This window comes from Anolis carolinensis, chromosome 4, assembly GCF_035594765.1.
Source record: "Anolis carolinensis isolate JA03-04 chromosome 4, rAnoCar3.1.pri, whole genome shotgun sequence".
Classification (NCBI taxonomy): Eukaryota; Metazoa; Chordata; class Lepidosauria; order Squamata; family Dactyloidae; genus Anolis; species Anolis carolinensis.
In genome coordinates this window covers 71,311,920-71,339,616 of record NC_085844.1, presented here as the reverse complement: position 1 = coordinate 71,339,616, position 27,697 = coordinate 71,311,920, and the positions used below count along the sequence as shown (strand labels likewise).

The window sequence follows — 27,697 nt, the reverse complement described above, 5'->3', positions numbered from 1 at the left end:
GCAGTGAACAGTAGCGGAGTAAGATGACCCTGGATATGCAAAAGCGAACATGAAGAGAAGCCCTTCTCTAACCACCACAGGAGGCATCTTAAGAAAGTCATTGTAGGGCTGGCTGAGATAGAGATGAGCACTGGTTAAGCCAGGTTTGTGAGGATGTGGATCAGTTTTGGGTTTTAGTCTAAACGTTAAGGGATCTATTGATGGAGCTGAGTCCTATCATCAAACTATATCCAGTGTGTTGAATAGCTCTTTTAAAAATCCAGACCAAAAACCAGAATGGACATACAGTAGAGTCTCACTTATCCAAGCTAAACGGGCTGGCAGAAGCTTGGATAAGTGAATATCTTGGATAATAAGGAGGGATTAAGGAAAAGGCTATTAAACATCAAATTAGGTTATTATTTTACAAATTAAGCACCAAAACATCATGTTATACAACAAATTTGACAGAAAAAGTAGTTCAATATGCAGTAATGCTATGTTGTAATTACTGTATTTACAAATTTAGCACCAAAATATCTTGATATATTGAAAACATTGACTACAAAAATGGCTTGGATTATCCAGAGGCTTGGATAAGTGAGACTCTACTGTATCATCCGACTGGATATGAAAGCTACCATATACTGGTGTATGTAAGTGCTACAAGAAATCAGTGTTTTTATGGGACTTTTTATTCTTGAAGATATGTGACAAAAGATATATGAAACACAGCTGATTTTCTCACACCTCATGGTTCCAATCTGTTTCCTAAAGGTCAGGAGCATGTTCTGCTGCAACATGTTAGTCTATTGCAACAGAACAACAAAGCACAATGCAATTTTTTTTCCACCATGTAGTTAGAACGCTTTGGTTCCATTGTAATTGCCATGGCTGTATTCAATAGAATTCCATAATTTATAGTTTAATGGGGCACTAAATCTTTCCAGGAAAAAAAACCCCGTAAGAGTCCTAAATAGCAGATTCCAACATTCCAGAGAATTTTGTCACTGCAGTTAGAATGGGGTAATAGTGGTATAATTCTGAGGTTTAAAAGGATTGCTAGCTACAGAACTCATTTTCTCAGATGTTGTCTATGCTACAACCCTCTATCTTCCATGTAGATTGGAGATCATGGGAATTGCAACCCAACAGCACTTGTGGCTCTGAAGTTGGGGAAAGGTTAAAGGACATTTTAAAGTCAGACATCATATCCACAAGCCTTTTATCTAAATTCAACCTCCACTATCCTGACTTAAACGAACAAACTGCAGCCTTCCAGCTGCTACTGTATGTATCACAGCTCCCATCTATATACTGTATATAAAAATGTAATGTGGCACTTCATTATGGAGTAAATAGCAAAACCACTGAACCCAATAACACCAAATTTGGCCACAAAAGACATAGTCATCCAAGGTATGTCTTTTAAACAAAACAAAAAAAAATCTAGAAAAATAGTCCAAATTACAGAGGATGAGGAAGAGCCTTTCTCCCACTAACTGCCAGTTAGAAAGGTAAGCTCAGCTGCCTTTAGGCCCCGCCTCCTTCGTGTCCTAGTGACTCCCTCAGCCAAAATGGTGCCCAGGGAAGAGGCAGAGTGCACTTAGGCCTCATCCACACTGCCTATAAAATACAAATTATCCGATCTGAACTGGATTATATGGCAGTGCAGACTCAAGGCCCTTCGACACAGCTATATTACCCAGAATTCCAAGGCAAATAATGCACAGTACCTGCTTTGAACTGGATTATCTTGAGTCCACACTGCCGTATAATCCAGTTCGGTGTGGATTTTATACAGCTGTGTAGAAAGGGCCTCATATAATCCAGTTCTAAACAGATAATATAAGATTATAAATATAATATATAATAATTACTGTGGTACAATAATACAGAACAATATAATCTCTAAAATCAGGACAGTAAATAAAGAACAACACTCTGAAAGCAGGGAAATTCCAGACAGGAAACAATCAGGGCCAGCTAACACCTCCCAACAAAGGATTCTCCCAGACAGCAAGTAGCCAGGTTTTGAAGCTGCAAGGCCATTAAATGTAATCAAGGTGGCTAATTGCAGCATTCATACCTGCCACACCGAGACTATTAATTGCTATTCAACCTGGCCAACCAAGGATTCCACAAGGTAGAAAGCATCCAGGATTGCAAGCAGCAAGGCTATTCAGTGCTATTCAACCTGGCCAACCAAAATTTCCCCTAGGTGAAAAACCCCCAGGCTTTGAAGCCACGAGGCTACTCCGTCCCATTCAACCTGGCCTAGCACGGATGCCCTATGTAGAAAGCAGCCAAGCTTTTAAGCTGCAAGGCTATTCAGTGCAATTCAAGCTGGCCCCTACAAAGACTTCAAAACGGATCTTTGATTGAGGATGCTACTCTAGCTACTCCAGAAAACGGCCAGACTTTGAGGCTGCAAGGCTATTGCTATTCTACCTGGCCAACAAATGATTCCCATAAGCCACAGCAACACATGGCCGGGCAAAGCTAGTCAGCTATATAGTCATGATGTCTAATGATGAGGAAAACGAGTTGTCATTCAACATCTAGAGGGCCACATAAAATGACATGGTGGCCAAATTCGGTCTGCGGGCCTTAGGTTTGATGCACGTGTTTGTGGTATTTAAGCCTTAGGGGGGAAAAAAACCCATTGAATTTAAGTGTGCCTTGAATGTGCCCACACCCATTCAGCAGGTATAGAACAACAGCCCCCATATCTCTATAAATCCTAAAATATTGTTTTGATGCAGAAGCAAGTTGCAAAACAGGATGGCTACGAAAGTCTAGTATTCAGCTCTCTTTGTAGACGAGTAAAATCCATGTTGCTGACAGCTGAATATCATTTTGTCAACAGATTTTTGCTAGTTTTACTGTTCAACAGACTGGGATTTATTTTATTGTGGGGAGCATGGGCGATATCAAAGCATTGTCCTTGTGCCCAGTATTATTTACATATAATAGTGGTGATGCTTGTATTTTAGATCTCTAAACTGTAGATGTACCTTAGACGTCTGGAAGGAAAGGGTACAATATATGATTAGACTGTTTCAAACAGGAGTTAGACCAGTATTCTTCTTTTCATTACTCTACAATCTTGCATAGAAATTTACCTTAAATATATAGAAAGGAAAACAAAGTGATTGTTTCTTAAGGGATGGTAGTTAAAACAAAGCTTCATAGAGAGTCTAGAAAGACTGCCACATATAAGCTATTTATAAAACTGAGACCACAATTGTGTACATTTTTACATAGAGTGAGTTCCATTACATTTCCTTGAATGTATGGTACTTCCGTGTAATCATCTGAGGAGCTGGTTTGCAGCAGCATTGGATGCATCTGTTTCACTCTATCTATATTAAAATGGTTACTCAGTTAAAAATAATAACTCCATCTCGCAGGAGTAAATTCAATAATGCTGAAACCATACAGTGGGGTGGATGTGGCTATTTAAACACTGATCTCCAAAAGCCTATCTCCATAAATAGGATGTTGTTGTTTATTTGTTCAGTTGCTTCCGACTCTTCATGACCCCATGGACCAGCCCAGACCAGAGCTCCCTGTCGGCTGTAACCACCCCCAGCTCCTTCAAGGTCAAGTCAGTCACTTCAAAAATAGGATAAAAGGAGCATATGCTATTCTATATGAATAGAGGTGAATTTAGAAACATTTCATACATTTTAAAAAGAAATATTGTCTAGTGGTTTGAATGTTCATCTAAGACTCTGCTAGACGAAGGATCAGATTCCTGCTCAGCCATGGACACCCAGCTCAGTGACCATGGGCATGTCACATTCCCTGAGCCTTAGGTTTTCACTCACTGCATACATAGACACCCCCGTCTCCCCAGTGACATATTTCTGTCTCTCACTTTGGACAAGGAAAAATGGATTCAAACTACTAGAAATGAAATTCCACCAAAACATTGGATGAAGTTTCTGACAGTAAAAGCTGCTCGGCAGTGGAATATGTTGCCTTGGAGTGAGGTAGCATCTCCTTCTGCGGAGGCTTTTATTCAGAAGCTGGGCTGCTATCTGTTCCGAGTGTTTTGGTTATGGATCTTGCATGGCAGGGGGTTGGACTAGATGGCCCTTGGGATCTCTTCCTAGTCTATAATTCTATTATTCAGTGGGTGAAAACAGATGAATGGGGGAACTGAAGGCTTTGGTAGAATTAACTATGCAATGTAAAACCCATGCTATTACACTGACAGGTTTACACCAGTGGTTCCCAGCCTTTTTTTTAAATCAGGGACCACTTTGATTTTTTTTATTGTTAGCAAGGACCACAAGGTTCAAGAATAATAAACTGTTTTAATCTAAAAATAAACTTTGATCAAAACTTTTAACCTATTAGTTAAACTGAATAGTAACATGAACTATGAGTACTATTATAATATAAAAAAGAACATTTTAATAGAAAATTTAATTCTGTTTGTATCAATGTAATTTTTGGGATTGCATCTTCTTTACAAGTTGGGTAACCCTGGGGCTCATATTACTGCTCAAAGCCACATGCATATTATCACTTACTTTAAATCAATTCCTGGACTTGTTTTTAATTACCAACAAAGCAGAAGACCCTTGTTCGCATAGTAAGTTGTGGAGAAAAGCATAAGATGGCACAATGTGATTCCTCAAATTTTAGTTTAAAAATTGTTTTTTACACCAAAATTCATTTCAATCATTATTAGATAAGTCAAAATTTAATATGAATATTAAATTCAGATTAAAACTACTGGAGCCATTAAATCACTAAACTGCAAAGCAGAATCACTGACATAGTCAAGAAAGACAAAAAATGTGGGCAACTGACTGACGCTGGGTGGTGTGAGTATGTGATGCATGACATTGATCGCTTGCCCTCCCTGTGGCCTCCCATGTTCACCGGATGTCCTACTCGCCGGCACCACCCACGTAGCAACAGATTCATTAAAATGAATGGAGCCCCTGGTGGCGCAGTAGATTAAACCCTTATGCCGGTAGGACTGATGACTTGAAGGTTGGGTTGCTGACCTGAAGGTTGCTGGTTTGAATCCAACCCGGGGAGAGTGCGGATGAGCTCCCTCTATCAGCTCCCACCTTATGTGGGGACATGAGAGAAGCATCCCACAAGGATGGTAAAAATATCAAAACATCTGGGCGTCCCCTGAGCAACATCTTTGCAGACGGCCGATTCTCTCACACCAGAAACAACTTGCAGTTTCTCAAGTCGCTCCTGACATGGAAAAAAAAATGAATAAAGGTTTACAATGTTAAATGTTTTGTGGACCATGTTTGAGTTCTTGCAATTGGGAGCCACTAGTTTACACTGTGTCACAAATGTATAGGCTCTTAGTTTTCAACTGAACAGCCATGTAAAGGAAAACAAATACTTTTAAACAGAGCACTGTAAAGCAGGACACACGGCTATCCTAAATGGAAACTTGACTAAACACATGCTGTTAATACATTTCATGGAATAAATATGGTCATCTATGTAACTCCAGATAGTTTCCTTGTCTTTGAAAATGCTAGATGTGGTCATTTCTTTCTACTTACGGTGTTTCTCAACCTTCCAATACCCAAATATCCAATGATCATTCTTAAAGCTAAATTCTGTAGACATTGGATGGATTTTCATCAAAAGCGCCAGTCTCCTGTCTACTCTCAAATGCTGTAGAAATAATTTATTTGACTGTAGCAAAGGTAAATAAATGTCTTTTCCTCTTCTTGTATTTCATTAGACAGAATTACTAGGCACAGTAACCTATAAAAAAGAAAAACATGTATTGAGCTATTAATATCACTGACATTCTCATAGAGAGTCCTGTGATTTAACAAAAATAGAAAGATTTCATTGACACAGAGAATAGGGAATGCAGTGCTTTTAAAGAAGATTGATCAAAGGGAATTCTAGTATATTGTTTGCTTATTTAGAAATTTAACAATTATTCATATATTAATTTCAGTTTCTGGACTAAGAAAGACTGTACTGTATATAACTGTAAAAAGAAAACAAATGGGCAAAGAATACAATGAAATTATATGGACCTATTCAAACTGTGCATAATTCAGAGAGATTTTTAAAAAGCAGTGAAATCTTGCTTATTTCAGAGGAATTGATCTGTCTCAAATATACTGACAGTTCTGATTGGTAAAGATATTAATGAAAAATGTCCTTTTCTTGATTTTCATCTCATCACAAATTCTTTCTATCTCTCAAGTTTAGGGCTCAGGACTTAACATTTTTGTATAAAAGTATTATTTCATATATATCAGGCATGGGCAAACTTTGGCCCTCCAGGTGTTTTGGACTTCAACTCCCACAATTCCTGCTGTTAGGAATTGTGGGAGTTGAAGTCCAAAACACTTGGAGGGCCAAAGTTTGCCCATGCCTGATATATATACTTAAATACTCCAAAGCAGTGGTTCTCAAACTGTGCTCCTCCAGGTGTTTTGGACTTCAGCTCCCAGAAATCCCAGCCAGCTTACCATCAGTCAGGAATTGTGGGAGCTGAAGTCCAGAACATCTGGAGGAGCAGAGTTTTAGAATCACTGCTCTAAAGACACCAAACCTCATCTGATTAAGCAGGATCATCTCTGGTTAGCACTAGGATAGGACACTGTCAAAGAATTCCAAGTTCTGAAGGCAACATTTCAGTGGCAAAACCATCTCTGAATCTATTACTTGCTTAATAAAACCCAGTGAAAGTTATCAATGACTTGAGGCCACACACGAACACACATACATCACATTGTATTAAGATTACAACTGTTGTGTGGATTTACATTCCCCCCCCCCCCCCCTCGTTGTTGTAAGATCATGGTGGTTAATTTTAACTGTTTTGAAGACAGGGGCCCCAAAAAGCATTTTGAAAAGGCCAAATAGGCTGTAATCCTTTATGTCAGGGGTGCAAAATCGCTTGGGGCCCTGGGGCCAATCTTCACAATCCCCTATAATCTGCCTCCCCTAACAACATATTAATATATTTGTTTTCCTAAAGGTCCTTCCCAAAGTGGATACCAAAAGCCATTTAAGAAATCAGCAATTTTTGGTAAAGGACTTCAAGAAGAACTGGAGATGATAGATAGATAGATAGATAGATAGATAGATAGATAGATAGATAGATAGATATATTTTTTTATCTTTCTTGCATTTCTGAGAGGGTTGTGCTGTTTTGGGGTACAAATTGTCTAAAATTTATGCCATTTTTAAATGACGGTTGGTGGCTTTGGGAGAATAGCAAAAGTAGGCACAAATGCAGGATCTAAGGAGCATATGCATTCTATAGGTCGCATATTCCCCACTCCAATGGAAGCCAGTAGTTTACTTCTAAACACACACACACACACACACACACACACACACACACACACACATGATTATGCTGACAATGGCCAAAATCCTGTTGGTGTGCTGTGCTATAGGTGATGGCAACAGGAGAGAAAAGGGTTACGGATGCAGCAGCCATGGAAGGAAAACAACGGAGAAATTTCCTGCTGAGATCTGCCAGATTTATCTTTGTTCTTTCATCATGACTTTGCAACCCTGGAAGAAGTGCATCTGCCAGCATTGCATATCAACAGGATTCCAAGCAATAAACCCGAGAGCCTGGATTCAGTGTCACCATCAGAATAAGCCATGGCCGAGTATTTCCAGTTTCCGTGCTTGGTTGTAAAGGCTGGACAGTGAGTAAAGCGGATAGGAAGAGAATCAACTAATCTGAATGACGGTGCTGGAGGAGACTTCTACAGCTACCAAGACAAATACTCCCAAGAGAAAATAAAACCCGAACTTTACCTAGTTGTCAAAATGCTGAGGTTCTTGGATATGAGCATATCATGAGAGATGTGAGTCTATGAAAAAATGGCAATGCTTAAGAAAATGGAAAACAGTAGAAAAAGAGAAAAAATGTTTAACAGCTTAAGAAATAGTCAAGAAAGAAATGGTTCAGAAACTAATAGAAGACCAGAAGTCTTGGAGGTGTTTCATTCATAGGTTCACGAGAAAGTGAAACAAACATGATGAGTAAGAATTGTTATATCCAAAGGGTGCTCACCAATGCTTCCTCTTCATCTTGGAAAGAAGTTACAAGTGGAGTGCCACAGGGTTTGGTCCTGGGCCCGGTTCTGTTCAACATCTTTATTAATGATTTACTACTTCATCACACTAGAGAAAAAATTCCATATAAAATCCGGTTTCTGCCTCCTGCAGAATTCTGGGGTTTGTAGTTTAGTGAGGCTGTTAAAGGCTCCTCCCTAAACTACAAACCCCAGAATTCTGCAGGAGGAAGAAAACTGATTTTTTAGATGAAAGGCTAGAAGGCATGATCATCAAATTTGCAGACGACACCAAATTGGGAGGGATAGCTAATACTCCAGAAGACAGGAACAGAATTTAAAACGATCTTAACAGATTAGAGAGATGGGCCAAAACTAGCAAAATGAAATTCATCAGGGACAAATGCAAGATACTCCACTTAGGCAGAAAAAAATGAAATGCAAAGATACAAGATGGGGGACCCCTGGCTCGACAGAAGTACGTGTGAAAAAGATCTTGGAGTCCTCGTGAAGAAGTTAAACATCTTATGCAGCAGCTAAAAAAGCCAATGGGATTTTGACCTGCATAAATAGGAGTTTAGTGTCTAGATCCAGGAAAGTCATGCTAGCTCTCTATTTTGCCTTAGTCAGACCACACTTGGAATACTATGTCTAATTCTGGGCACCAAAATTTAAGGAAGATGTTTTCAAGCTGGTATGTGTCCAGAGGAGGGTGACGAAAATGGTCACATGTCTGGAGAACAAGCCCTATGAGGAGTGACTTAAAGAGCTGGGCATGTTTAGCCTGCAGAAAAGAAGGCTGAGGGGAGACATGATGGTCATGTATAAATATGTGAGGGGAAGTCATGGGGAGGAGGGAGAAAGCTTGTTTTCTGCTGCCCTGTGTTGGGAAATCATCCTGGACTACTCAAGTCCAAATGTAGTTAGATAGATGATAGAGTTAGATTGAGGGAATCCTTTCCCTGTTTCCAAAGCATGCCTAGACAGGCTTTACTGTGTTTCACTCTATCCTGTTTACGTCACGTCCCTTACTTTGAAGTTGGTAGAAATGTGAATCTTTAGGGACACTAACTTCCAATTGGTCAGAGTGTCTTTTATGGCCCCAATAAACTGGACCATGAGGTTGGAACCATTTTGGTTCTCTCTCTTCTCCCTTTGTTCTTCAAACTAACAAGCAGCATCCTGCCATCTCTCCTGGCAAGATGTAACTATGTAGATGTTTGTTATTTTTCCTTACTTATTTTTCCTTAGAATCCAGTCTATAGTAATCTAGACAGCTCCCAAGGCTTTCTATCTACAATGGAGTTCTTTTTACCTGAATAAATACTTTTTGAACTTTTATTGAGACTCTGCAGTCCATTGCAATCCTAAAAAGGCTTCTCTTGCTCGCCAGTGTAAGTAACTGTTGCATTTGAAAGCTTTGCTTTTGCTACTCTGCTGATTTTGGTGGAATCTCCCCCAGAGAGGGTTAAATTGAGTCTAACCGCTCAGAGATTACCACAACAAAGGGTTTACGGGCCCAGACACTGCAAGCTGAGCAAAAGGGAAATAGCCTGTTTTTTAAAAGGATTGAATTGAAATAAGGAGCAGAGGAAAGTTCTCAAAAGATTTGAGACTTAATTTCAAGATTTTTAATTTTTTGATTTTTCTGGATTATTCCAAATATTTTGATTTTTTTGGAGATTTTTAATTTTTTTGGAAATTGAAAGGATGGAGCAAAACAAAGAAACCTCTTGGAGCCTACCCAAGCTGCAGGATAATGGAGAGAACTACCTGAACTGGAAAAGAAGACTGGAAACCATGCTCAAACCAGCACAACTAAAAGTGCTGCAAGAAGGCGGGCCACCAGAAGGAGCCGGGGAGGAGGCTATCCAGACGTGGCGGGAAGATGATCGTTTGGTGAGATGCATAATAATAAATTCCCTATCAGAGAGAGTTTTTCAATTTGTAAGAGATGCTTCTAATGCAAAAGAGATGATGGACTATTTGCAGACTAATTACAGTAAAGGGTCGGAGGCAGATATTATATTGGCATATAAAAGACTCTTTAATTCAAAAATGCATTCAGAAGATGATTTGAATGATTACCTGCAACAGATAAGATCTCTAGTTGATCAATTGAGATCTAGCGGAGAACCAATTACTGAGAGAATGTGCATAGGATTAGTTGCGTGTGGGATCCATCCATCTTACAAAAGTATTATTACAATTTTACGTAATACACACAGACTTGAAAGTGAAGAGCTTACTCTTAAATCTATCACGGCTGAGTTGAAATCGGAATATCTCGAAAGAAATGGATCTGATTCCAAAAATAATATGCAATCTGAATCTCAGTCAAAAAGCATGGCTCTGAAAGCTGGGCACAAATTTAAACTCAAGAATAAAGTGATTTGTAATCTCTGCCAAAAGGCAGGACATTTGCAAAGGGACTGCTGGTTTGCTAAAAACAATCAAACTAGTTCTACAGCTTCTCACAGCAGGAGTCAAGGATCAAAGCCTAGGGTTTTCAATACCCAGGTCAGAAGACAAAGCCAGTCCTTTGCCAGTGAAAATGCAAATGAGAGATTAGGTCAGCACACCTCTGCAAAGCATGCAAATTTGGTGTTACCAAGTGACACAGCTGAGTCAGAAGGAATTAATGATTTCTTTGGAAGTCTTGCATTACATGTGACCAATAAGCTTGTTAATGAAAAGGATATCTTATTAGATTCTGGAGCGACGGACCATTATTTTTGTCATTTGGATTATTTTATTGAAATCGAGAAAGAAAAATCTACTGTGAAAGGAATTGGATGTCAAAAAGTTAATTGTACAGGGCTAGGCAAAGTGAATCTTGCATGTGCAGACTCTGGGATCAATCTAACTCTCAGCAATGTTTACTACAGTAAAGACATTGGAACTAATTTGATTTCTGTGGCAAAGCTGATGCGTCATGGATGTAAAATTGTTTTTGAGAATGGACTATGTAAAGTGCTGAAAGATGGAAAACTTGTTTTAAAGGCTGAGGAATATCATGGGATATTCAAAGTTATGTTTGAGCCAAAGTTTTCAGGATTAGCCTTACCAGAATGTGAGAAACGAAATTGTGCTCGTTTATGGCATGAAAGATTTGGTCATGCAAATGAGAAATATGTCTGGAATGCAAAAGAAGTATGTAGAGATATGGAAGTAAATTCATGTTGTAAGGAGATATGTGAAACTTGTATAAAGGCCAAGGCATGTGCTCCAAATGTTCCAAAAGACAAAGAGTTTGAAGCGCAACGCCCTCTGCAGGTCATATCCAGTGATGTATGTGGCCCCATGTCTACATCATTGGGGGGGTCTTTGTACTTTGTGGTTTTCAAAGATTCGTTTTCTGGATATACCAAAGTGTATTTCATGAAGCACAAAAACGAATTATTTAACAAATTAAAGGAATATTTGGCCATGGTTGAGAATCAATTTCAAAGGATGCCAGAAATTCTGAGGACAGACAACGGAGGAGAATTTTGCAATAAAGCAGTGGATGATCTATTGAGGAAATATGGGATTAGACGCCAATATTCTCTTCCCTATTTTCCACATCAGAATGGCATTGCAGAAAGAAAGAATAGAAGTTTGATTATAATGGCAAAATCCATGATTTATCATGCAGGAATTCAGCGTAAATTCTGGGCTGAGGCCATTAATACTGCTTGTTATTTGCAAAATAGAATGCCCAATGCAAAAAGTCATGTAACCCCATATGAATTGTGGTTTGGTCATTCTCCAAGTGTAAAGCATTTGCGTGTGTTTGGATCCAAAGCCTATGTGTACATCCCAAGAGAAAAGCGAAATGGGAAGTTTGATTGCAGCTCTAAAGAATGCCTACTGGTTGGTTATTCTGATGAACATAAATCTTACCGACTTTATGATCCAGAAAAGAATATAATTTTTGTAGGAAAGACGGTTTACATAGATGAAAGAGTTGGAAGAAATTTACAGCCTCCTGTTGATGAGCCTTTGTTAAGAAATGACTCTGATGACTTAACATGCGGTCTGCAGAGTGGAAATGAGCCAATTGCGCCATCTGCTGGAAAAGTCCTGCCATCGCTGGTCAGAAGGGCTGATCAAAGAAATGAGCCAACGCCACCCAGTGGAGAGACCCTGACATCTGAGGTCGAAGGACCCGATGAAAGGATTGACCCACATAGTGGCATGGCAGAGGAACATCAATGGCACCCTCAAGGACCAGATGAAAGTGCAGAGACACCCGATGGACAAAATGAGCAATTACCACGCAGATCTCAAAGGACAAATTGTGGGGTCCCTCCCCAGAGATTTGCTTATCTTACCAATGAAGCTGAACTACAGGAACCATCATCCTGGAATCAGATGCTGAAGTTTCCAGAGGATGAAAAAGAAAAATGGCTTACTGCTGCATCAGATGAAATAGAGTCATTACATAAAAACAAGACATGGACACTTGTACCACCACCAGAAAATAGGAATGTAGTTGGCTGTAAATGGATTTTCAAACTGAAACGTGATGAAAATGGACAGATACAGCGATACAAAGCCAGACTTGTAGCTAAGGGCTACTCACAACAATATGGAGAGGATTATGATGAAGTTTTTGCACCTGTTGTAAAACACACCACCTTGAGGACATTGCTTGCAATTGCAGCCTCTAGAAAAATGAATGTTGAACACCTTGACGTTGCTACAGCTTTTCTTCATGGCGAATTAGAAGAAGAGATATTTATGCAACAACCACCTGGATTTGAAGACAAGGCACACAAAGGATATGTATGCAAATTGCAACGATCTCTCTATGGTTTAAAACAAGCAGCAAAATGCTGGAATCAGAAATTAAATCAAATGTTAATTGAGAAGGGGTTTGCACAAGGGAAAGCTGATCCTTGCCTTTATTCTAGATTCAAAAACAACAGATGGACATATGTTCTAGCCTATGTAGATGACATAGTGTGTTGCTTTCAACAGAAATCTGACTTTGATGATCTTGTACAACATTTGAGCCGTACCGTTGAAATCAAACAACTTGGCAATTTGAGTCATTATTTGGGAATACAGGTTGAAAGAGAAGAAGATGGGAGCTTTCTCCTGAATCAGAGACAAAAGATTATTGACTTGCTAAAACATCTTGGACTCTTAGAAGCAAATACAGTGACTACACCCATGGAAGTGAACTATTGGAAAAACACTTCAGAAAGTGAACCATTGAGTGACAACACCTTGTATCGAGAGGCAATTGGGAAAATGTTGTACATCTCTCGAATCACAAGACCAGATATTTCAGCAGCGGTTGGGATACTATGCAGGAAGACTAGTAAACCAACCAAATATGACTTAATTGCAATCAAAAGAGCTGCTAGATACCTAAAAGGCACACTGAACTTCAAATTGAGACTACAAGCCACCAGCAACCCTACACTGACAGGGTATGTGGATGCTGACTGGGCCAATGATATTACAGATCGCAAGTCTACCAGCGGCTATCTATTCTTCTACGGAGATGCACTGATAGACTGGACAACACAGAAACAAAAAGTAGTAGCTTCATCTTCAACAGAAGCAGAATATGTTTCCGCATCAGAAGCGTGCAAACAATTGAAATGGCTACATATGATGTTATTTGATTTTGGAATCGAAGAACCAACACCAATACAAGTTTTTGAGGACAATCAAGGTTGTCTGAAGTATACTCAAACAGAGAAGATCAGTGCATTGCTCAAGCACATTGACACAAGATACCACATCGTGAAGAATGCACACGAAGAAGGATTTATGAGGTTGGAGTTTTGCAGATCTGAAGACATGATTGCCGACATTCTGACAAAACCCCTGCCTAGACATGCTCATGATAAGTTGAAGAAGATGTTGAACCTGATGGACATGAGCAGCCCAGGCTGAAGAAGGGGATTGTTGGGAAATCATCCTGGACTACTCAAGTCCAAATGTAGTTAGATAGATGATAGAGTTAGATTGAGGGAATCCTTTCCCTGTTTCCAAAGCATGCCTAGACAGGCTTTACTGTGTTTCACTCTATCCTGTTTACGTCACGTCCCTTACTTTGAAGTTGGTAGAAATGTGAATCTTTAGGGACACTAACTTCCAATTGGTCAGAGTGTCTTTTATGGCCCCAATAAACTGGACCATGAGGTTGGAACCATTTTGGTTCTCTCTCTTCTCCCTTTGTTCTTCAAACTAACAAGCAGCATCCTGCCATCTCTCCTGGCAAGATGTAACTATGTAGATGTTTGTTATTTTTCCTTACTTATTTTTCCTTAGAATCCAGTCTATAGTAATCTAGACAGCTCCCAAGGCTTTCTATCTACAATGGAGTTCTTTTTACCTGAATAAATACTTTTTGAACTTTTATTGAGACTCTGCAGTCCATTGCAATCCTAAAAAGGCTTCTCTTGCTCGCCAGTGTAAGTAACTGTTGCATTTGAAAGCTTTGCTTTTGCTACTCTGCTGATTTTGGTGGAATCTCCCCCAGAGAGGGTTAAATTGAGTCTAACCGCTCAGAGATTACCACAACACCCTGGAGACTAGGACATGGAACAATGGCTTCAAACTACAGGAAAGGAGATTCCACCTGAACATTAGGAAGAACTTCCTAACTGTGAAAGCTGTTCAGCAGTGGAACTCTCTGCCCCAGAGTGTGGTGAAGACTCCTTCTTTGGAGGCTTTTAAGCAGAGGCTGGATGGTGATTTGTCGGGGGTGCTTTGAATGCAATTTTCCTGCTTCTTGGCAGAGGGTTGGACTAGATAGCACATGAGGTCTCTTCCAACTCTATGATTATTTAAATGATTTCCTTTACGTTCCAGACATTTGCCTCATATTTATATGGGTGTGAGCCATGTCGAAATATCATAATGCTTTGTGCTGTTATTTGACAAATGTACCAAAACTGCACATAAATTGGAGACTGAACCACCCAAAATATTTATTTGCAAGCTGTAGATGATAGAGGATGGTCATGAAATTCGCACAGTTTGGAGAAGATTGGTTGTCTCGTTCCCATTTCACTTCATTAACTCAACTATTTTCTCCATATGGAAATTATTAGTGTTGTACTACAGCCTTAAATACTGCTCCAAAAGATCAGTGTACAATGGATGTTTCTAAAGCCCATGTAAATAAATATCACATGATTGTATATGCTACAAACCACAGTGTTACTACCATTCTATTCTTGATGTTCTTAAAGAAAGAGCATCCATGATGAAAAACAAAACAAAGGACAAGAATTTGAGGTGTGCTTTAAAAAAAAAGACAATAAAAAGCAAAACATGTATTTCAAAACATAAACAACTTGAAAGAACTGCTGTCAACAGATAATGGTCATCTGCACTGAAATTGGTTGTGGGTAAACTGAATTATGAGAGTCTTTGATTGGGAAGTGAATTAAGAAATACATTGCACTCAGGCATTCATGCTGAAAGTAGCAACAATTGTCAATGACCTTTAACACGTTGGCTGCTCAAATGAGTGCAGATCATTAATCCTGCGCAACATACATCTGTGTGCATATCCTACGTGTACGTTCCTTACAATCTTTCTTTCTTGTTTATCCCCAAATGCTCTCTGCTTCTAGGTGTTTATGAGTTGAGCAGTTGCAGACAACTCCACCCCTCCACTCTTGTCTGCCCCAATGTCTCGGCTTGTGTGTTAGTGTGTGCGGAGGGGGAGTAGATCCTGTTGCAAATGCAAAGGGGTTGGAGAATGGTAACACAAACATTATGGGCATGAAATACCACAGCACTAGGTAACCATTTATACTGCCGCCGAGCTGTCCTTGATGATCTGGCAGGCAAAGAACCACGTTGGAGAGATCTGGACAGCGTGTTCCTTTTCACTGCTTAGTAATCATGGCTGAGCAGGTTGGGGGGAAGGAGGGGGGAAACTAGAAGAGGAAAGATCTGCAAAAGAAAGACAGCATCAGCAACCTCTCCAAAGTTTTGTCTTTGCAATTCTGCATCATCACATACGATGGGGCTATGACTGAACCAAAGCCTAAACTTTGCCCCACTGCTTCTAATGCACCAAGATTTAAGATTCATCTAATATATTTCCTTTCAGCTTCAGACTGAACACATCTCAGTTGCATATTTTTTAAAAAATGTGGAGCATGACAACAAGCTTTAGAAAATGCAGTGTGAGATATGAATGACGGCAACTTAAGAGATCTTTAAAAATGATACAGAACAGATGGACCTCCTCAGATAATTTTGAAATGGTTTTGGAGCATTAAAGTTATTAGTTGTAGGGGAAAAAAAATGGGAAAAGAGTATCTTGAAAATCAATACCAATACAGTAGAGTCTTACTTATCCAAGCTAAATGGGCCAGCAGAAGCTTGGATAAGCGAATATCTTGGATAATAAGGAGGGATTAAGGAAAAGCCTATTAAACATCAAATTAGGTTATGATTTTACAAATTAAGCACCAAAACATCATGTTATACAACAAATCTGACAGAAAAAGCTGTTCAGTACACAGTAATGTTATGTTATCATTACTGTATTTACGAATTTAGCACCAAAATATCACAATATATTGAAAACATTGACTAAAAAAATGGCTTGGATAATCCAGAAACTTGGATAAGCGAGACTTGGATAAGTGAGACTCTACTGTATTATGAATTCTTCACACTGCTAAAATGTTTAGGACGTCCTACACAAAATGGGAAGATTGCCATAAGATACAACTGCATCTGTATATATGCTGCCCAAAATAAGACAAATATTCCCAAAATTATATACTCGAGTATAAGCCGACCCGAATATAAGCTGAGGCACCTAATTTTATCACAAAAAAACTGACTCCAGTATAAGCCGAGGGTGGTAAATTTCAGAAATAAAAACAGATACCAATAAAATTACATTAATTGAGGCATCAGTAGGTTAAATGTTTTTGAATATTTACATAAAGCTCAAATTTAAGATAAGACTGTCCAACTCTGATCAATTCATTATTCTCATATTTTTCAATGTAAATGTGCTTATGTATCCTTTTAATAATAATAGAGTAAAATAATACATGTAATAATAATAATAATAATTATAGGAAAATAATACAAGTAATAATAGAGTAAAATAATAAATGCAATAATAATAATGATAATAATAATAAGATGAGAGTGAAATAATAAATGTATTATTATTAATAATAAAAATAGAGTAAAATAAATGTAATAGTAGCAACAATAATAGAGAAAAATAATAAATGTACCATATATTCTCGAGTATAAGCTGACCCATATATAAGCCAACCAGGATGCTCACCTGAGTATAAACCGAGGGGGGCTTTTTCAGTCTTAAAAAAAGTGCTGAAAAACTAGGATTATACTCGAGTATATAAAGTATATCATGGTTTGGAAATAAAATTTATGAGAAGGATGAGTGTGCAAAATTAAGACATTAAACAATGTATATATTTAACTGTGATGTGTGTGTGACTGCGCACAATTGCAAAAAAAAAAATGACTATATAAACATGCTGGGAATTATAGCTATACAGTACATAAGGTAAAGGTTTCCCCCTGACATTAATTCTAGTCATATCTGACTCTAGGGGTTGGTGCTCATCTCCATTTCTAAGCCGAAGAGCCGGCATTGTTCATAGACACCTCCAAGTCATGACTGCATGGAGCACTGTTACCTTCCCACTGGAGCAGTATCTATTGATCTACTCACATTTGCATGTTTTCGAACGGCTAGGTTGGCAGAGGCTGGGGCTAACAGCAGGAGCTCACCCTGCTCCCTGGATTTGAACCACTGACCTTTCAGTCAGCAAGTTCAACATCTCAGCAGTTTTATCCGCTGTGCTACTGAGGGCTGCTTATAGTTTTTTTGTGTCAGGAGTGACTTGAGAAATTGCAAGTCGCTTCTGGTGTGAGAGAATTGGCCGTCTGCAAGGATGTTGCCCAGGGGATGCCCTGATGTTTTGACCATCCTTGTGGGAGGCTTCTCTCATGAAGCTATAGCTGATAGAGGGTTGGATTTATAAATACAAATAATATTTTTTATTTTAAAATAGGTAAAATGTTACTTTTGTCACTGTGCGTACATGTGAATATATAGGATAGTTTCCCTATGAGAAGAAAGATGGGATAAAATAAATAATTATAATAGTAATAATTTGATTTAAAAATAGAACAGAGGCTAAACATATACTTTTATCAGTGAGTGTACATGTAAAATATAGGATATGGGAAGCAAGATAAGATAAAAATAAGATAAAAATAAAGTATTTTATTTATTTTTATTGATTCATGTTTTACTGTAAAGTTGGTTTTATTGTTTATTGTTTATGTATGGTTGATCTGTATTGTTTTGGGTCCCACTTAGGAAGAAAAGAGGAATATAAATCATTTATTATTATTTCTATGATTATGAATATTTACCTATGGGAAGAAAGATGAGATAAAATAAAGTAAATAATTATAATAATAATTTTATAATTATAATTAAATAATTATAATAATAATTTTATTTAAAAACAAAACAGAGGCTAAACACATACTTTTCTCAGTGGGTATACATGCAAACATATAGGATAGTTTCTCTATGGGAAGATGGCATAAAATAAAATTAATAATAATGATAATAATAATATCATTTAAAAATAGGATAAGTGCTGACTTTTGTCACTGTGTGTACATGCAAACATATAGGATAGTTTCCCTATGAGAAGAAAGAGGGGATTAAAATAAAGTAAATAATTATAATATTAATAATTTTAATTAAAAATAAGTTAAATTCCACTTTTCTCAGTGTGTGTACAAGTGAACATATAGGATAGTTTCCCTATGGGAAGATGGCATAAAATAATAATAATAATAATAATAATAATAATAATAATAATAATAATAATAATTCTTACAAAAAACAAATCTCGGCTATCAAATATCTAATAATTCTCACAAAATTTCACATTTGATGTACATGGATGACCTGAAGCTATATGGGAAAACGGAAACTGAAATCCAGTCTCTGACCAACACTGTCCGAATTTTTAGCACTGATATCAACATGGAGTTTGGTTTGGACAAATGTTCGACAGTGGCATTGAAGAAGGGAAAAATCATTGAAAGTGAGGGCATAAATATGCCCAATGGCCAAACAATAAAGTCTCACCAGCCAGAGGCCTATAAATATCTGGGCATACTACAGCTGGACAACATCAAGCATGAACATGTGAAAACTGTGGTCAGCAAAGAATACACACAAAGGGTCAGAAAAATTCTCAAAAGCAAGCTCAATGGAGGCAACACCATCAAGGCCATAAACACCTGGGCCATACCTGTCATAAGATATACTGCTGGCATTATAAATTGGACACAGGTGGAACTGGACAATTTGGACAGAAAAACAAGAAAACTCATGACCATTCATCATTCACTGCACCCTCGCAGTGATGTTGACCGGCTATATCTGCCTAGAAGATCAGGGGGCAGAGGACTCTTACAAGTAAAGCAAGCAGTCAAAGAAGAAGAACATGCCCTGGCAGAATATGTCAAGCAAAGTGAAGAACCTGCTTTGATTGAAGTCAAAAATCAGAAACTCCTCAAAACACAGCAGACAAAAAACCAGTACAAGAAAACCGCACTACAAACTAGAGCTGACAGCTGGCACAACAAAACACTGCATGGAAAGTTCCTTGACAAAATTGAAGGAAAAGCTGATAAGGAGAAGACCTGGCTCTGGCTCACGAATGGGACCCTGAAGAAGGAGACAGAAGGCCTGATCCTTGCAGCCCAGGAGCAAGCCATCAGAACAAATGCAATTAAGGCCAAGATTGAAAAATCAGCTGATGACCCAAAATGCAGACTGTGCAAGGAAACCGACGAAACCATTGATCATATCCTCAGCTGCTGTAAGAAAATCGCACAGACAGACTACAAACAGAGGCACAACTATGTGGCCCAAATGATCCACTGGAACTTATGCCTCAAGTACCACCTGCCAGCAGCAAAGAACTGGTGGGATCACAAACCTGCAAAAGTATTGGAAAATGAGCACGCAAAGATACCCTGGGACTTCCGAATCCAGACTGACAAAGTTCTGGAACACAACACACCAGACATCACAGTTGTGGAAAAGAACAAGGTTTGGATCATTGATGTTGCCATCCCAGGTGACAGTCGCATTGATGAAAAACAACAGGAAAAACTCAGCCGCTATCAGGACCTCAAGATTGAACTTCAAAGACTCTGGCAGAAACCAGTACAGGTGGTCCCGGTGGTGATGGGCACACTGGGTGCTGTGCCAAAAGATCTCAGCCGGCATTTGGAAACAATAGACATTGACAAAATCACCATCTGCCAACTGCAAAAGGCCACCCTACTGGGATCTGCACACATCATCAGAAAATACATCACACAGTCCTAGACACTTGGGAAGTGTTCGACTTGTGGTTTTGCGAAACGAAATCCAGCATATCTATCTTGTTTGCTGTGCCATACAACGTTGTTGTGTTGATAATAATAATAATAATAATTTTAATTAAAAATAGGTTAAATGCTGAATTTTCTCAGTGTGTGTACAAGTGAACATATAGGATAGTTTCCTTATGGGAAGGTGGCATAAAATAAAATAAATAATAATGATAATTTCATATAAAAATAGGTTAAGCACTGACTTTTGTCACTGTGTGTACATGAGAACATATTGGATAGTTTCCCTATGGGAAGACAGATGGGATAAAAATAAACAATAATTATTTTTAAAATAGGTTAAACACATATGTTTCTCTGTGTGTCTACATGTGAACATATAGGAGAGTTTCCCTATGGGAAGAAAGATGGGATAAAAATAAAGTAAATAATAATTGTAATAATAATAATTAAAATAGGATAGATTCATTTAGAAATAGGTGCACATATGTGAACATGTAGGATAGTTTTCCTATGGGAAGAACGATGGCGTAAAAATAAATAATAATTGTAATAATAATAATAATAATATTCAAAATAGGTTAGAGTCATTTAAAAATAGGTGCGCACATGTGAACATATAGGATAGTTTCCCTATGGGAAAAACGATGGTGTAAAAATAAAGTAAATAATAATTGTAATAATAATAATTAAAATAGGTTAGATTCGTTTAGAAATAGGTGCACACATGTGAACATATAGGATAGTCTCCCTATGGGAAAAATGATGGCGTAAAAATAAAGTAAATAATAATTGTAATAATAATAATAACATTCAAAATAGGTTAGATTCATTTAAAAATAGGTGCGCACATTCGAACATACAGTATAGGATAGTTTTCCTATGGGAAGAAAGATGGGATAAAAATAAACAATAATTGTAATAATAATAATTAAAATAGGTTAGATTCATTTAGAAATAGGTGCACACATGTGAACATATAGGATAGTTTCCCTATGGGAAGAAAGATGGGATAAAAATAAACAATAATTGTAATAATAATAATTAAAATAGGTTAGATTCATTTAGAAATAGGTGCACACATGTGAACATATAGGATAGTTTCCCTATGGGAAGAAAGATGGGATAAAAATAAAGTAAATAATAATTGTAATAATAATAATATTCAAAATAGGTTAGATTCATTTAAAAATAGGTGTGCACATGTGAACATATAGGATAGTTTCCCTATGGGAAGAAAGATTGGATAAAAATAAAGTAAATAATAATTGTAATAATAATATTTAAAATAGGTTAGACTCATTTAAAAAAAGGTGCGCACATGTGAACATATAGGATAGTTTCCCTATGGGAAAAATGATGGCGTAAAAATAAAGTAAATAATAATTGTAATAATAATAATTAAAATAGGTTAGATTCATATAGAAATAGGTGGGCACATGTGAACATATAGGATAGTTTCCCTTTGGGAAAAACGATGGCGTAAAAATAAATAATAATTGTAATAATAATATTCAAAATAGGTTAGATTCATTTAGAAGTAGGTGTGCACATGTGAATATATAGGATAGTTTCCCTATGGGAAAAACGATGGCGTAAAAATAAACAATAATAATATTTTTAAGAATAGGTTAAATGTCGACTTTTCTCAGTGTGTGTACATGTGAACATAAAGCATAGTTTCCCTATGGGAAGAAATAAACAATAATAATATTTTTAAGACTAGGTTAGACTTTTCCCAGTGTGTGTACATGTAAACATATAGGATAGTTTCCCGATGGGAAGAAAGATGGGATAAAAAAATTAAAGCAAATAATAATAATTATAGTAATTTTATTTCCAAACAGACCGTATATACTTTTGTCACGGTGTGCACATGTGAACCTATAGGACGGTCCCCACTTCCTGCTGTTTTCTTGAATCCCTGGGAAGAAGAGCAGCTCTGCCCTGCTAATGAATCCGCCCCATTAGGGAACAATTGCGGAGACGTGACTCATTTGGGGGCCATCGAGGCTCTCCCCGCACTAGACAAGAACTTTGTGCTGATGAGACAATAGTAGACAGTGTGTGCATTTCATATAGGAGAGACCATTCCGCCGGCGGGGGGGAGGGGAGAGACCTCCCCCTATACATTGAAGAAGGGGCGGGCAAAAGGGGGAGAAGGAGATCGCTTAGGTCGAGCTCCCATCTAGGGCTTGAAAGGGGCCGGAAAAGTTGGGGCCCGGGGGAGTGTAGGTTTGGGCTGAGGTGGTGAGGACTCCCCAAGCGCCCCCCCTTCCCTGCTCGGCGGAGTGGAGCCGGCGCCGTGCATCATGTGCCGCTCTTTCCTGATTGCAGGCAGCGCGTGGTTTCACCTTCAGGTTCTGCTGTGGACGCGTCCTTCTCCCTCTTCTCCCTAAGCCATCACCTTAACCGCCAGAAGGTAGGGGACATTTGGAAGAGACCATTTCTCCCCGGGGGGGGGGGGGTGAGAGAGGGCTATAGGAGGGGGAGAAATATGCCCAATGCGCCTGTGGGGAAAAACTTCGCGCTCCCAATTAATAGTTCATCTCGCTCTGTAATTGGAGGGAGCTTTCCAAGGAGGGGGAGGGTTGAAACACTCCCTGTGGAAATAGATCCTTGTGTGTGTTTTCAGAGTGGGGAGGACTGCGCTATATGTGGATTTAGAGAGTCTCATCCCATCCTTTGGGCTTTGTACCTTTGGGGTTGTTGTGGGGATGGCCATGTTCCAGAAGTATTCTCTCCTGACGTTTCGCCCACATCTATGGCAGGCATCCTCAGAGGTTGTGAGGTATATACAGTAAAGTCTCACTTATCCAACATAAACGGGCCGGCAGAATGTTGGATAAGCGAATATATTGGATAATAAGGAGGCATTAAGGAAAAGCCTATTAAACATCAAATTAGGTTATGATTTTACAAATTAAGCACTAAAACATCATGTTATACAACAAATTTGACAGAAAAAGTAGTTCAGTACGCAGTAATGCTATGTAGTAATTACTGTATTTGGAGATACAGTCATAATTAATCAGCCCCAGAGGATTTTTAATAATCTATCCCGTTTTTATTACGATTTTACCATTTATGTGTTTTAAATGCATTTTTTTATCCTGTATTTTTGTTTTAATTGATATATTGTATTACTGTTTTATCTTTTTATAGTGTGATTTGTATTATGTTGCTTATGTTTTGTTCTATGTTGTTTGGGCCTCTGCCCCATGTAAGCTGCCCCGAGTCCCCACGGGGAGATGGTGGCGGGGTATAAATAAAGTTTTTTTTTATTATTATTATTATTATTATTATTATTATTTACGTATTTAGCACCAAAATATCACGATATATTGAAAACATTGACTACAAAAATGCATTGGATAATCCAGAACGTTGGATAAGCAAGTGTTGGATAAGTGAGACTCAACTGTAGATCCTTGTGTGTGTTTTAAGAGTGGAGAGGACTGCACTCTATATGGATTTAGAGAGTCTCTTCCCATCCTTTGGCTTTGTACCTTTGAGGTTGTTGTGGGTATGGCCATGTTCCAGAAGTATTCTCTCCTGACGTTTTGCCCACATCTATGGCAGGCATCCTCAGAGGTTGTGAAGTATATACAGTAGAGTCTCACTTATCCAAGCCTCGCTTATCCAAGGTTCTGGATTATCCAAGCCATTTTTGTAGTCAATGTTTTCAATATATCGTGATATTTTGGTGCTAAATTTGTAAATACAGTAATTACAACATAACATTCCTGCGTGCTGAACTATTTTTTCTGTCAAATTTGTTGTATAACATGATGTTATGGTGCTTAATTTGTAAAATCATAACCTAATTTGACTTTTAATAGGCTTCTCCTTAATCCCTCCTTACTATCCAAGATATTCGCTTATCCAAGCTTCTGCCAGCCTGTTTAGCTTGGTTAAATGAGACTCTACTGTACCTCTTTCCCTAAAAATAAGACAGTGTCTTATATTATTTTTTGCTCTCAAAGATATAATAATAATAATAGGTAAAAGTAAAGACATTACGTCCAGTTGTGTCCAACTCTGGGGGTTGGTGCTCATCTCCATTTCTAAGCCAAAGAGCCGGCGTTGTCTGTAGACACCTCCACGGTCAGGTGGCCAGTATGACTGCATGGGGCGCCATTACCTTCCCACTGGAGCGGTACCTATTGTTCTACTCACATTTGCATGTTTTCGAACTGCTAGGTTGGCAGAAGCTGGGGCTAACAGCGGGTGCTCACTCCGCTTCCCAGATTTGAACCTGTGACCTTTTGGTCTGCACGTTCAGCAACCCAGCGTTTTAACACGCTGCACCATCCGGGGTTCCCTAATAATAATAATAATAATAATAATAACTTTATTTTTATACCCCACCTCCATCTCCCCAAGGGGACTCAGGGCGGCTTACATGGGGCCATGCCCAGGTGATTATAGTCATGAGAAAATAAAAACACATCTAATAAAATACAATTATAGAGTAGAATCTTGTTTATGCAACACAAACGGGCCAGCAGAATGTTGGATAAGCGAAAATGTTGGATAATAAGGAGGGATTAAGGAAAAGCTTATTAAATGTCAAATTAAATTATGATTTTACAAATTAAGCATCAGTACATCAACAGAAAATGCAGTTCAATACACAGTAACATTATGTAGTAATTACTGTATTTACGAATTTAGCACAAAAAAACATCACAATTTATTGAAAACATTGACTACAAAAACTGGCTACTAAAAGGCAAACTGCGTTGGATAATACAGAACGCTGGATAAGCAAAGGTTGGATAAGCGAGACTCCACTGTACATGTAAACATAGTGAAATAACAATAATGTCAAAACATGCAATTTAAAAAACCTGAGCAAAATTCATAAAAACAAACTGGGTCAAAGTGCATTGGAATGTATATTGTAAACTGGAAAATGAGGTACGTGACCAAAGTGCTACAGTTAATAGGAAAAACTTGGGATGAAGTAAACGTTTGGAGTTGTTTCCAGCTGAAGGAATAGAATAAGGTACGTTGAAAATGGTAGTAGCCACTGGAACAGGATCTGTCTTTGGGACGAATATTAATTCTCCAAAGGCCTGCTGGAAGAGCCAAGTTTTTAGGCTCTTCCTAAAGAGCTTGCCTAATTTTCCTGGGGAGCAGGTTCCAGAGCTGGGGGGCCACCACAGATTATTTCCATGTACAACAGTCTATGGTACATACATTTAATGATCCTGCATGCTCTGGTGTTCTGTTTGGCAGGCATGGTCCTAACCAAAAACTTTGCTAGGTCTTACTTTCGGGGGAGGCCTTATATTTAGCAATTCAGCAAAACCGCTACTAGGTCTTATTTTCAAGGGATATCTTATTTTTGGGAAAACAGGGTATATACCTCACAACCTCTGAGGATGCCTGCCATAGATGTGGGTGAAACATCAGGAGAGAATATATCTGGAACATGGCCATACAGCCCAGAAGATACACAACAACCCTGTGATTCCAGCCATGAAAGCCTTCGACAACACTTTGTACCTTTGGTCAAAAGGAAAGGTGGAAATTTAATATAACAATCATGTGTTAAGGATCTGTTGGATTGGAATGGAAACCAGAGGGGCCCAACTGGGAATGGATGATGCCTGATGGATATGGGAGACACTTCCATTATTAATATTTTCCCGATCAGATGCATAGGCGATGGAGAATCGGATCTAACAGTTGTTGGGTTTTCGTGATGGGTCTGTAGATAGTTTGTAGGTTGTGTTTCTTTCTCAGCTTCCATATGCTGTCAGTGGTTCCCTTGATGTATGGTAAGAACACTTTTCCTATGGGTGGATCTTTGTCTTTCATTTCCTGGCTTGTTTTTGGACTTGCAGCTCTTCTGATGTCTGTGGTGGAGTCTCCATTGGCCTGTAGAACCCAGTTTATGTGGTTCAGTTCTCCTTGGAGGAGGTGGGGTTCGCAGATTCGTGCAATGGATTATGAAATGTCTTTAGACCTTGTCTTTGGATGATGTGTCTTCTATTGGAATGTATTTTAATTATGTTTTTATGTCTTTTAATTTTAATAATTCTATTTCATGTTTGTGTTTTATGCCCAAGGCACTGAACACGTGCTGTTTGTAAGCCGCCCTGAGTCCCCCTCGGGGTAGAGAAAGGCAGGATATAAATATGGTAGTAAAGGTAAAGGTTTCCCCTGACATTATGTCTAGTTGTCTGACTCTGGGAGTTGGTGCTCATCTCCATTTCTAAGCCAAATAGCCGGCGTTGTCCAAACACATCCAAGATCATGTGGTTGGCATGACTGCATGGAACACCGTTACCTTCCCACCGGAGTGGTACCCATTGATCTTCTCACATTTGCATGTTTTCGAACTGCTAGGTTGGCAGAAGTTGGGGCTAACAGTGGGAGCTCACCCCGTTCCCTGGATTTGAACCTGCAACCTTTTGGTCTGCACGTTCAGCAGCTCAGCAGTTTAACCCACTGTGCCACCAGGGGGCCCATAAATATGGTAAATAAATAATAATAAATAAATTCCTTTTGCACAGTCTGCCAGGGCTTTAATCGTGCTTCTTTTTTGACTTAGGTGATGTAGACATCTATCCATGTGTAGGTTTTCTGTAAACTTTGGACCCAATTGTTGACTGGGTTTTCAGATGACTAGGACATCTAGGAGCCCTCGGTGGCACAGTGGATTAAGCCACAGTGCTGAATTAACTGACCAAAAGATTGGCAGTTTGAATCCGAGGAGCAGGGTGAGCTCCTGCTGTTAGCCCCAGTTTCTGCCAACCTAGCAGTTCAAAAACATGCAGATGTGAGTAGATCGATAGGTACCGCTTTGGTGGTAAGGTAATGGCACTCCATGCAGTCATGCTGGCCACATGGCCTTGGAAGTGTCTACAGATAACTCCGGCTCTTTGGCTTAGAAATGGAGATGAACACCAACCTCCAGAGTCAGACTCAACTAGACTTAATGTCAGGGGAAAACCTTTACCTTTATTAGGATGCTTAAGTGGCTGAGGGGGGAAAGGAAGGGGCCTGAGGCTGTTAGGAATGGTGGGAGTTGGAGTCCAAAACATCTGGAGGGCCAAAATTTGCCCATGCCTGTCTTATACTAATTTTGGGTGGAGATAGAAAGGGAGAGAGAGAGAGAGGAAAAAAATTGTCATCTCAGCTCCAACTGAATCAAAAAGGCATAATGAGGGACTTGAGATCTGGAAATGGTTATATGTTGTTAAAAGAAGCCCAGGAGAAAAAAGGGAGTCTTTGGAGGGCCAAGGGGAGCACCAGGGGAG

At 38.8% G+C, this 27,697-nt stretch overlaps 1 protein-coding gene across 1 annotated transcript in view; it reads left to right on the top strand.

Moving 5' to 3' along the window:
* The first annotated feature begins 22,560 nt into the window (after nt 1-22,560).
* The window catches only part of znf516 (zinc finger protein 516), a 138,942-nt gene continuing 133,805 nt past the window's right edge, over nt 22,561-27,697 (top strand). The window contains exon 1 of the mRNA XM_008108750.3: nt 22,561-22,845. The gene's annotated coding sequence lies outside the window, so the exon portion shown is untranslated. The remainder of the gene's footprint in view (nt 22,846-27,697) is intronic.